Source organism: Petromyzon marinus, chromosome 12 (assembly GCF_048934315.1).
Source record: "Petromyzon marinus isolate PM22_M1 ecotype Great Lakes invasive population chromosome 12, UKy_Petmar_22M1.pri1.0, whole genome shotgun sequence".
In the NCBI taxonomy this organism is placed as follows: Eukaryota; Metazoa; Chordata; class Hyperoartia; order Petromyzontiformes; family Petromyzontidae; genus Petromyzon; species Petromyzon marinus.
The window spans coordinates 11,475,590-11,488,019 of record NC_133678.1 but is presented as its reverse complement, the minus strand read 5'-3'; the positions used below and the strand labels follow the sequence as shown (position 1 = coordinate 11,488,019).

The window sequence follows — 12,430 nt, the reverse complement described above, 5'->3', positions numbered from 1 at the left end:
GGGCTTGGCTGTTTTCACTCCAACGCTGTCCTCTGGACAGTCCGGTCCCTTCACCTGATGAAGGCCACTTGTGTTGTGGCCGAAACGTCGTGATTTTTATTTTTTTATTGTTTTTATTTAATTTTTTACCTACGTGACTTTACCGAATAGAACCAAAGAGTATAGTTTATGTTTTCCAATGGGCGCCACAAATGTATAAAACACATTTTATTGGATTTGAACGCGGAGTTTATTAATAGGTCGGAGCCGCTGATGTGGCTAATAAGTTCGATAAGTTCTAAAGGCTGCCGCTCAAGCAGGGCAGCACGAGGTGGCAGCCTGCAGGGCAGCAGCCGGATATCCGGTTATACAGATTACCGACTTTCCCAAAATTTCAGGGGGGGCTAAGCCCCCCCAGCCCCCCCTTGGGCTCCGCCCCTGGTGGGGAAGAAGTCGGATCAGCAGAGAGAGGGAGGGAAGTGTAAACAATTATTCGTAAAACAAACAGAGGTTTGACCACTTTTTACTCATACAATTACCCAGCATGCGTGGCAAAATATAAACCCTCTCTACAAAAATAAATAACAATACTTCCTTTAATAATGGCCAGGGTGCTCAAAAGTAGCGTGAGTAGGTCGCTTGTGAATTCAAGTCTTGGTTTGGGGGTTTACTCAGACTATTATATAACCCTCTCGGGGTCAATTAAAGAAGTATCTCTTCGTGGGGGTAGTCAATAGTGGTTGTCATATGGATAGACGTATCCCCGTCATGGGAACGTGGAATATCCGCCACGGCTTTCTCTTCCACTATTGACTTGTATGACTTTACATGGCAGTTACAACATCCTGTGTCAAAAGTAATTCGGATGAAACATTTTTTTTAAATTGCGTCCCTTAAGCACAGCATAATTGGTTCTCGTTGAACGGGTTTGAGATGAAATTGAATGACGTGAGATGAGGTGCTTGCTTCTGGCAGGCTGCCACCCATTATTACGCGTTGTCTACAGCAAACCAAAGCTTCAGTGAAATGATGACAACACTTTAGGCAATTTATTTAAACAAATAATTTCAAAATCTCAAATTTGAATTCCATTCTGCTTTCACCTTTAAATGCAGCTTTAATCTCAGATAAAAAAATATATATATAATTATTCTTTAATTAATAATTATAATTATTAACTTTACAAAGAAACATTGCCCTCCAGACAGGCAAATAAGAATTGAATTGAACAAATAACCGTTTTTTTAATCTTCTATCATCACAGCCAATATGATTTTACTCCTCAGCAATTATAGTATATCCACTGAGGCTTCTGCATTATATCGCTTCTCTTTTAAGCCTCCATTGCAAATACTAAGAAGAAAGTGCCTTTCAAATATGCACATGAAAGCAATTATCCCATTCTAGTGTAAGGAGACTTAATGTAACATCTTGACATCAGTCACGTGTTTTAACCGAGGGTGCAAGATCATATCACAGAATCTGAAAAACAATTTCTGCTCTCTCAATAATATCACACAGCTGCTAACAAAAACAGCACGTGTAGGATGTCAACTAATTCGCATCATCATCGTAATATTTTATTTGTGAACACCCAACGATTTTATTCCCAGTAAAATACACCAGGCTTGTATAATCGCGTGCAAATGCGTACGCGAGCATTGTGCAATATTTATTGACAGCACAACCTTAAAACTTCCCACCGGAACAACACCCGTCTTTACCTATACCCGACACTGCAATGTATGAACTTAAATTAATCTTTTTTTTTTCATTACATTCAGCCAGGATCAATCTACTGCTGAATGATGGCCTCCTTCAAACGGTCACCTACCGCTCATGAGCTGTGCTTGTCTTGTATGTTGAACTTCTTTCGCACCGTACGTGGCCAACCGTGCTCATCGCAAGTGTGGGGGAATGGACAATAATCTTAACACACACAAAAGCAATTCTAAAGAAATACATTGTCAATCTAAGAGTTTTCAGTCTAAGCTGATTTCATTGCTCCATTTCCTCGTGGACGTTCATCTCGGATACCTTCCACTGTCGTGGCTGCCACTGCCATCAGAATCATTCAACAATGTCCACCCCCGTGGGTCGTTCCCCGACACGAGAGGATGTTTACACATCGCAATAGGTATTGCTTTGAGGCTGAGTCGACCATAGGGAAGGCACAGGACCGGTTCAGATAATCGTCGCCGGTGTTGGCCGTGAGCGGGAATCGAACTCGGGACGCCGGGTTCGGAGCGCAGTGCGCTAACCGCTACACTACCGCTCCTCCTCATGTTAATGACAGACACACACCCAGATGCCCTACAGTGTAATGCATATTGACCAACGGTTCATAATCATCCCTTCCGCTGCTTCGCGCATTATCGTCAGTGCTTGCTCTCCTCCGCAATTCATTACGAAAAAAAGTAAGCCGCCTGGAATTAAAGTTTAATTTTTTTGCGAGACATTGAAATTGATTATGCAATTATGTCTTTATTTCTTTGGCTGCAGACAGATACTGCATTCCCGTAAACGACTAGGACATACAAACTAATTATCTTTGGGAGGAGGAGAAGGATGAGGATCAAAGCAACTTTGTTTACAACGTATTTTATTCTCATCGCAAGTAGAGTGCCGAGCGCGACGACACCGGCCGTTAAAACCTGCACATGCCTGCACGTGTACTCATTATCGCAGTCATTTATTCCACCGTGTGATTTACGGTGACGCCGTGCCGAGTAATTTACTATGCAAAGTGCCGCAAATCGAGCTGTCCCTGCTGCTCCACGATGACTTGGTGTTTTCACAGTTCATGTTTTCACGTTTGCCATAATCGCCAGATTTATGATATATGCTCTGCTTAATTCGCGCTTTGACGGCGATGAAAGTACAGATTAAGCAGAGAATGGCCCATTCGGCTCATGTGAACGCTACAGTTTGTAAACCAAACATATATTTTATTGAAGCAATAAGAAATGTTTTTTTAAGTCGTGTTATTTCATAAAATAAAGTTCATGATCCCAGACAGGTTAAGCAAACATACAAAACATCGATCTTTATTTGAAGCTTTTGTGACGACAGGAATCCATACTCTTTGGTTCTTTCACTAAAGTCACCTAGATAGAAAATTATGTTTCTACCTACGTAGAATTATTTTTTTTACTAAACGTTTAAATTTTTTCACTTAGGATAGCCTTAAGAGTTCCGATTTGCTCATTGTATTAGAATATTTACTTATTTTTGAATAATAATATTATTTATACTGGAGGAATCTGATGAGCTATAAAGCTCTTTTTCACAGATATCCGGTAGGGGCGGGTATGAACGTTACAACAACAACCAATACAAAAGCACGGCAGTAGTGCAAAGTACTAGAAGGGTCAACAAATCACCCAAACACATACAAAAAAGACGAAATCATCCCGATCCTCATCCTACCAGGCAAAGCACACTGAGGTATTGACTTTTCAGAAGCGACCTGGCCGCAAATGTGACCCATGACTTGGACATTGATAGCAGCAAAATTCTCTAAATAATCTGAATTGCATGTTTCTAAATGTGGAGGGGAAAACGGGACCCCAAAACAAAAAAATACACACGACCACCGGGTAAACATGCAAACTCCACATATACAGCAGGCATCAGGGTCGGGATCGAACCCATTACCTCCTGCAGCAAACGGTTATTTAGGATCACAGGAGATCATCGCCTGGTGTTGGGTGATCATCACCATCATCTTCTTTGGTTCTTTCGGTAAAGTCACGTAGAATGAGAATAAAATAATAAAATAAGACAATAAAATTCTCACGAGAGAGAAAAACCAAACGACGAGAGAGAATTTTATTATATTTTATTTTATTATTTTATTCTAATTCTACGTGACTTTACCGAAAGAACCAAAGAAGATGAATCCTTGCAGTCACGAAAGCTTTAAATCGAAAAATCACCATCATCATCATAATATCGATCCATGGGCAGATAGCCCCGTAGGTGTCCACTGCACATTTCGTCATTTGGTTTCCACTTTCCTCTCTGTCTTGTGCCGATAGGCTCACTTAGTGGCCACGTCTTTCTGCCACCAATCGCTTTTGTCGTTGTCAAGCCGTTCTCTCTGTGAGTTCTTCCTCTATCTCCGGTTCCTTCCGTTTCATCGGAACAACAACACTTCCAATGTTCCTGTTGCTGTCCATCCTACAGATGTGTCCAAATAGTGCCAGTTTCCCAGTGCCGGATTAAGGTAGTGCGGGGCCTGTAGCATATGTTATAAAGGGGCCCTAAATAAATAAATAAAAACTTTCATATTAAAACGCATGCATTTTTAACTTGCACAGTAAAGTAATTGTATTTTATCATTTGCTATACAGCCAGATAATACGACAAATCGTTAACCTTAAACATCCAGGCGTTCATAACAGCTGAAGGCAATATAGTACTGTAGTAATAGAGCAAGTGCAGAATCACTGAACCGGAATTGATAGCTTGAAACCATTTAGCGCGGGGCCCTTGAAAGTGTGGGGCCCGTAGCTACTACTACATATGTAGCTACTACTACATGTGTAGCTGCTACTACACGTGTAGCTACTACTACATGTGTAGCTACTTTTGCTACGAGGATAATCCGGCACTGCAGTTTCCTTCTCATCACTGCCTGAAATCTTTTTTTTCTATGTGCAACCGTGTTGGTTGATGCAGGCTTATTGAAGTAATTTCAGATGTAGTTCTGCGGTGTCATTATTCCAAGCCCATTCTCTGACACGTTGAGATGTTTTGGCGATCGGGAATTCTTGAGGGATTCTTCTTCACCTCAGGTGCATGCAGCTAATGAGAAAAACATAAGGACAATGTGTATTTTTTAAAAATATAAATAAAACCTTACACTTTGCAGTCAACATGCATACGTGTGCATGCAATCCAAAGGTAAAGACAAATAAAATGCAATTTGCACAAGCATACGGACATATGTACAAGGTGTATTTATTTCTCTTTCAAATAAACCTTACTTAAAAAAAATGTTAATTTTTAGAGGATTAAATGGGGGTCAAATGACATCTGGACCACCCTGTACATTTGAAATGTTTGCTGTAAAATTCCTTTGGTCGTGACATTCAAATTCCACGCTGCATTCGACCCTGTAAGTCGACATGGCTTAACATACTAAAGCAGTATGGCATTGCCGCTGCACCAACATAAAAATACTCGCGTGTGTGATGCCTTCTCGATCGGCGCGTGATGTCGTGTTTATAATGCTGTGCCATGTTTTACAAGACGCGCACACTGAACATGGCAGGTGTTTGTTGCCCGTCATAGAATTTAACCTGCAGGTGTTTAAACATGCTGAAATATAAATATACCACATTCAGAAACGTTGGGAAACGCTCATATTTTCAATGTTAGCGACGCTGGCAAACTTCAAATACACAATATTCAACATGTATTCCATTGGTCCGTATGCATGTTGAACTTCTTTCGCAACGAACATAGCCAACCGTGCTAATCGTCGGTGCGGGGGAAGAGTATCAAACTAAACACAAAATTACAGTTTTGAATAAAACTGTAATTATAGGCAGCATCTCTTGTATTTTTGTATGGGTGATTATTATTACCCAGTGGCATGAGTTTATTTCATGGATTGATGTTGAAATTTGCTGATTAAAAAGCACATGCACACATTATATGAAAAAATAGTATGTTGCAGAAGATAAAGGGTAACATTTGGACGTTTGCGCTGCTACGAATCATGAAAATGCATTGACTCTGGAGAGCTATGAATCGTCACAGCCTCTAAAGTATTACGCAGTTGTTCAGCGCATTGAATAGATGGCATTACTAAGACTTTCCGAAAGAATTGGTTGATTATTTTCAGGATACTAAACTTCACTTGAGTCGAGTATATTAATGCAAAAATATTGTATTCATAAATACTGTAGTGCATGTGTTGTATGCTTGTTCCTGTGAACGATAGTCCAGTGAACTTAATTTTCAATCCTCCTTAGTGTCGCAGGTGAAATGGAAAATCTAAATAATGTGAAAGAATATATGATCTGTATTTATTATTATTATTCTTTTTCAAGAGCACATTATCACTATTTTGACGAGGGCTGTGTAAATTACATTCCTGTATATCTGCCACTATGAGTCTTTTAAAATAAACAATATACGCGGTGCACTTATTTATATTGCTATTTGAACACCATTTTTAAAAATCCAGAAATAGCCATTTCAGAAAACGAGCAATCTGCAAGAAAATGAGGCACATTAGTGTAAAGTGGGAAACTATTTTAATCTGTTCACTGAATTATTTCATCCTGAGCCGCACAGGTCATGAAATGTGGTAATAAAATATGGAAAATATCGATATGACGTTCTAAAGCAATATTAGTGGTCAGAAGTGGCGAAATCAATAGCATGGTGATTTCTAATAATAAAGGGTGCAGAATCATTTCGCGGAGACGACCGACAAAGACAATACAGCCATTTAATCAATATGGATCTAAATAGATTAGCAGAGAGACAGAGAGAGTTATGCTGGAAGGAGTCGCCTTAGATTGCTGACTGGGGCTTGAATGCTCCCGTGGGAGATTGTTCGAACTGGCGTTCAAGAAGCCTATATTTCAAAAAGACGCTGTATGAGAAATGATAAAGAAACTGAAATGTAGGCAAGTCTCGTTTTATTCATCCTTAGCTATTCACAAATCTGACTGTTCACCATATTTTTCCCTGAACGGTAATGCATCTGTGTATAAATATAAAATATTAAAATGTACGTCCTTATTTCAATTAACTGCTGGATGAAGGCCTCTCCGCGATCGTGTCGGTCATGGGAGTTATTTGACCAAACTTCACCACACTGATCAGCATGTGCTGAAGAAGGTGCAGAGCCAAGACCAATTCAGATATTACTCCTCACTGACGTTAGCCTCGGCCGGGAATCAAACTCAGGTCACCATGTTCATATGACAAACTACCATATATATATAAAAAAAAATCTCCCTACCATTGACCCACTGCCCCTTTTCAAGCCCAAGCTTTATATCCTCTGAATATGGATCACCATCTCTGGCCTTAATAAAAAAAAATTATAGCACTGTATACACCTTTTCCCCAATGAAGCACTGTCCCAATGTTTTTGCACATCTCCCTTGAGACGTGTTGCATTCAGACTCTCCCATAAATCCACATTGTTATTGTGTTGTATTGAGATGCAAGCATCATCTCATATTTTCAAATTACATCATGTTTTTCTTTTGCTGTCAAATGTAATCTACACAATTCGTTATATCAAGCTTCCATCATTAACGGCTTTGACACGCCTGTGTGCCCGCGTGCATGCAAATGAATTTAGTAACGTCTACACGGTCGTCTTTCAACTATTCCCAATTAGATGTCATCTTCCTCCTGTTCGCAAAGCACCCCCCCCCCCCGGGATATGTGGGATTGAGGTTTTTTTCTGTTGTTTTGGTCGACCTGTAAATTCCCACTGCTGGACAAAAGGTCTCTCTCGTGTTATCTCTCATTCCCCCTCCTTGTTGCCACTTGTTCCATATCCAGGAGCAGCGGGATCCAAACTCTTGTAAATGTCACTTGGACTTGTGGAGCCCTTTCTCTTATTCGAGCCAAAATAACTCAGGGTGCAATTAAGAGTACGGTTCTGCTCGAAGGCCAATAATAATTAATTGAATGCTAACTCGTGAACTTTGCTATAGCCGAGTAATTGATGGTTTTTTTGTGTCCAATTGCTTTACGTCGTCTTTGTACTTTTGTCTTTTTAGGCTTTTGTAATTTTGGTAACCCGTGTCACTCGTGCAAATGAGACTCGTCCTGGCATCTGAAGTTCTCACCTTGTTGGATAAAATAAACTTGAACTTGTTATATCACTGTCGGTTTTCCCCAATTATCACAGTACACACACGTGTTTCCGAACGTTTCAATTATTTTACTGCACGGTGTATGAACGTACACATGCATTGGTAGCTTCTACAGCTTCAGTCCAAATCGCAGTCAGGGGTTCACTCCATCCATCATCCCTCCACGTTCAACAAAACGAAGACCACTCTGATACAAAATCAAACGAGGTTACCTTACATTATGACGACTGACCCTGTCACCAGGAATGGAATAAGTTTGAGTCGTCAATCCCTTCCCTTTACACTTCTACTACCACCCAGATGCCAAACACACCGTTGCTATTTACCTCTGTTATTTCAGTTACAATTTAAATGAAAAGGGAATTAAATACGTTAATTTGCGTGCATACTCGGTTATAACACACGTGGTGAAGCCATGGCTTTAATGTACCAACTACGGTGCCTAAAGGACCTCTGAAAGTGCCAATATGCAGTACTGTGTTTCAACTATTAAACTATATCTATCTATATATTTTGGCGGAGGGGGGGGGGGGTCAAAATACAAGGTCCTGGGATGCAGCTCCTAAACCCTCTGCATTATTCAGACTCTGCCTGCCATAGTAACGTCGAACGTATACCACCGCCTAAGGTCCGCCAACAAGAAATCCGCCCTAAATGCTTGAGCTTTGAGACATTTTGACTCGAATGTAATACTTATTGATAGATCACTTTTTCCCTCCTTGCCTGTTGCCTTCAAACCAAGGACTCTGACCATCCAAATTAGATTTTTCTTCTTTCACCTTTGGCCTGCAGCTTTCGTGGAGTTCATTGGCAATACGAGTACCGTTCAGCAAATGAGGCTCGGTCTCATACCTCCAGAGACAGCGATGAGAAAGCATTGAGGACCCGCCCCCCTCCAATCCACACGGATTTCACGCTCAACCCGCACACAGTGGTTCAGCTCGTGCAACGCCTAAGGGTTTGTTTCGTTGATTTCTTAAGAAGATCTGCCAACACCTTAATTTCCATTTACAGCGATAATTGGCCCTCTCGTGAGCAGCCTCCGCACTGTATGTGGATGAATACACACTGCACCTTTTTCGCGTTAGGTCACTGTCATTTCCTCCACCGGGCATCTGCAATTTATAAACAAGGCTGGGCAGTGTATAGGGAGAGGGGGTGATACAAGAGGTATCGTTCGCATTACTCTTGTTGACAGGGTTTAAGGTGCATAGTTCACCGGGCCAAAGTGGCAGTAAATTAAACGTGTTAATTACATGCCATTTATTCCTTAACCTTTCCACTGGTGCCGTGCATTGAGAAGGCTCTTAATTCACAAGACATGTCTTAATAACGTAGATAATTATTTTTTTCCCTTAAACAATACGCAATCAGGTGCACGTGGCTTTGTCATGTCAGTGCATGGGATAAATGTAATTGATTGTTATTACGAATGCTACCAATAATAATAATAATTTAGAGCACTTTGTTAATCCACTGCTGGACGGTCTTTCTATTGCCATTCGATCATTCCGTTTGACAATGCTTTAACCACGCTGGTCAGTGGAGGTTAGGGGAGTTGGGGAGGCAGGTCTGGTTCAGATATCATCTTACACCGATGTCAGACGGGTTCACAGTGCAGTACCCCTGCCACTCCCGGTATTGCTTTTATTTCCAATGAAATTTGAGTGTAACTGGGCTGTTGTTACATGTGCACTGTCAAATGTCACTTTGTTGACGTCGCTCAGGAGGCTGACACCATGTCAAAACACTGAGACGGGCATGCCTGAAATATTAAATTAAAATCCTGGCCAGCTTCCCATGATTAACTGGGTTCTCAAGATTAGCCTGTTGATGGTCTCAGCCCAGTCACTAAGGACTACACCGCATTTTTGTTAGATTAAATGTGATTTGTCATCTGTCATACTCCAGCTCTGAGGGCTAAACATTTGTATTAATAGATTTACACGTGATGAACAGCCCGACAGCAGGGCATGTGTGAGGATGAACCCAGGGCTGTCCTGTGCGGTGGCGTGCTTTGAGGCGGTGGGGGCAAAGGGGGAATAGTCTCAGGGCCACACGCAAGAGGGCCTCACAACGGGCCTAGGTTTTATTTTTATTTTTGTCGCTAATGAATAAGGGGGCTCCACGTGACATTCTCTAAATCTGAATATGTATTTATACTGCAGGAGGAATCTGATGAGCTATAAAGCTCTTTGTTCACAGATGTCTGGTAGGGGCAGGCCAGAACGTTGCAACAACAAACCATATATTTAAAAAAACACGATTGGAGTGCAAAGTATAGGAAAGGTAAACAAATCACTGAAAGAAAATACGAATACAAATTTACTATTTTAATCGAGGTCTTCAGCCCTGGGCAACCAGGAAACCTCTTGGTGGCCCTGAGTGCACAATCTAGTGAGGCTTTCTGAATACATGACATTATATATATTTAAAAAAACATTACTTTGATATATATTCGTTTTGGGGTATAATAATGCATCCAATCATCAATTAATATTGATTATTCAGAGTCGCAATGTGAACCAAATCACATGTTGAAGAATTTATGTTTTTCGGCCATGCTAATGAGATGCGAATGTTACATTTAGGCTAATCGGATGAACGCAGCTATACAAATAAGATGGACCCAGATTGGGAAACTAAACAAACGAGACAGTAAAAATGGGACAAAAGCATTAACATTATTGAATTCAATCACTGCCTGGATTCACAACAATTAATTTTAATCAGCACGAAGTCTCTCATTTCAGTTCATACCGAAGCGCCCAGCTCATTCGAGCGAAACGTCGGACAGCATGGCGAATAACGCACAATCACAACCCGAAAACACATCAGAGAGCAATTACAGTAATTGAATTGCTAAATTGAGGGGCGAGACCTGGGGATTTGCGTATCGTTAACATTGAGTTACCCACTACCGTCACCAACACTGATAGTATAGGGCCTGCATTTTGAATGCACGCTTGACTTGTGGGAGAACATCTTCCAAGTGCTATCAGCATAGGTTTGCTAGTTCGTGAATGCGTTGTTGTTCGCCCGGAGTGTCCAGCATTTATCTCCACGTGGCGGAGGAACTGAAACGAGCGGTCCACTTTCTCCCTCAACAGTATCGACTCGCTGGCAAGCTTCCCGTGCCTCTGCTTCAGTCCCTGAAGCGGCGCCGCCACACACGTGGAGCCAAAACGTTGGGACGTGACGCCAAACAAACACGCGACAGCTACAACCCGGACACGCGTCGGGAAGGCTCCCGGCTCCAGTTGCAAGTGAACGCCTTGTGAGCAAATGGGTAGCCGGCATTCAGTGGGCCGAGGAATAGCCGGCAGCACACGCGCGCAACATTGGGACCTTTCCTGACAGTATTAAAATAGAAGCGCGTGCGCTGATACGCACGCGCACGCTCCTAAATTGACAGCCGTGATGAGCGTGCAGTGAGCGGAGCGCCATCCGATCATCCGTGAGTGCATCACCTGCAGCAGGGAGTGGTTGCAAACGAGCCAGAGGAGCATCAGCGGTGAGGGTGGGGGCATCGCCGCAGCACGATTTGTGGACTCCTGTCGCAAATAACGCAAGCAAGCTACCGCCCCATCCCATGCGAATACTGATTTATTTATAGACGAGCGCTAATGCTCGTGGTGGGAGGCGACTATTATTTACAACGTGCAAGCAAGCAGGCAGCATGTTTAAGGCCCAGACTTTTGGTCTCATTAATGAAGGTTAGCCGCCAAAATTAGTTGCGTACGGTAATGTAATTGCACCGAAAGCTGGTTATCTTTTAGTGAGATATTAAAAAAAAACTGAATTTTAAAGGTATACTGTACTTAACTGCGGCGCGTTGCGGACAGATTGTACTATAAAGAGATTCAGGTTGAGATGATGCAATTGAATCAGGAATTAAAAGCAATGCAGATTGCAGGGATAAGGAATTATGTCTCCAATGCGGTACAATTAACTTCAAGAACACCAGAATTCATTACTTCTTTTTACCTCGTTAGACTTATTTTGAAAGATGTTTTGGCATCCATGTTCAATTGTCAATTAAACTTCATGTTTCAAATCAATAAAAAAAACAACAACATACTGTAATTACCCCCAATACACAACGGTTTTGAACATTCCTTAATTTTCATTGTAAAAGCATTCGACGTCAGTCTCAATTAAAAATCGAGTTCACGCGATCTGGAGGGCCCATAATGCGGTGCAGCAAGCGAGATGTGTTCGTGAGAAGACGGACGCATTGGGGCATTTATTTATTTATTTGCTTATTTTCTCTACAACACCCATGAGCCAGATTTTGCCCTGGAGGGATATGGAACAGCTTCTGAAAGCTCAACCCTGCGGTGTACAGTTCCCAATAGCATTCAGGTAGGCGCAATATAATAAGTGTGTAATACGAAAATGGACAATTCGCCAAATTGTCCACACAACAGCCGATGAGGTCACACTATAGCTTAGTGAAAAGATTTGTTTCCCATGCATCCGCGCGGTGCAATATCACGGGGAGAGATTGGATTATAAACGCTGAAACTGAATTAAGCTTCAGTGTTTGAAGGACTACGAAACACAAGGTGGCTCAATTCATTACATTCATGTTT

At 41.6% G+C, this 12,430-nt stretch overlaps 1 long non-coding RNA gene across 1 annotated transcript; it reads right to left on the bottom strand.

Annotated features, from left to right (window-relative positions):
* Nucleotides 1-2,564: 2,564 nt before the first annotated feature.
* Nucleotides 2,565-11,885, bottom strand: LOC142924339 (uncharacterized). The gene is made up of 2 exons (XR_012941540.1): nucleotides 11,306-11,885; nucleotides 2,565-4,788 (listed from the first exon to the last, which is right to left on the bottom strand). It is a non-coding gene; the product is annotated as an uncharacterized LOC142924339 (long non-coding RNA).
* Between the last annotated feature and the right edge of the window lie 545 nt (nucleotides 11,886-12,430).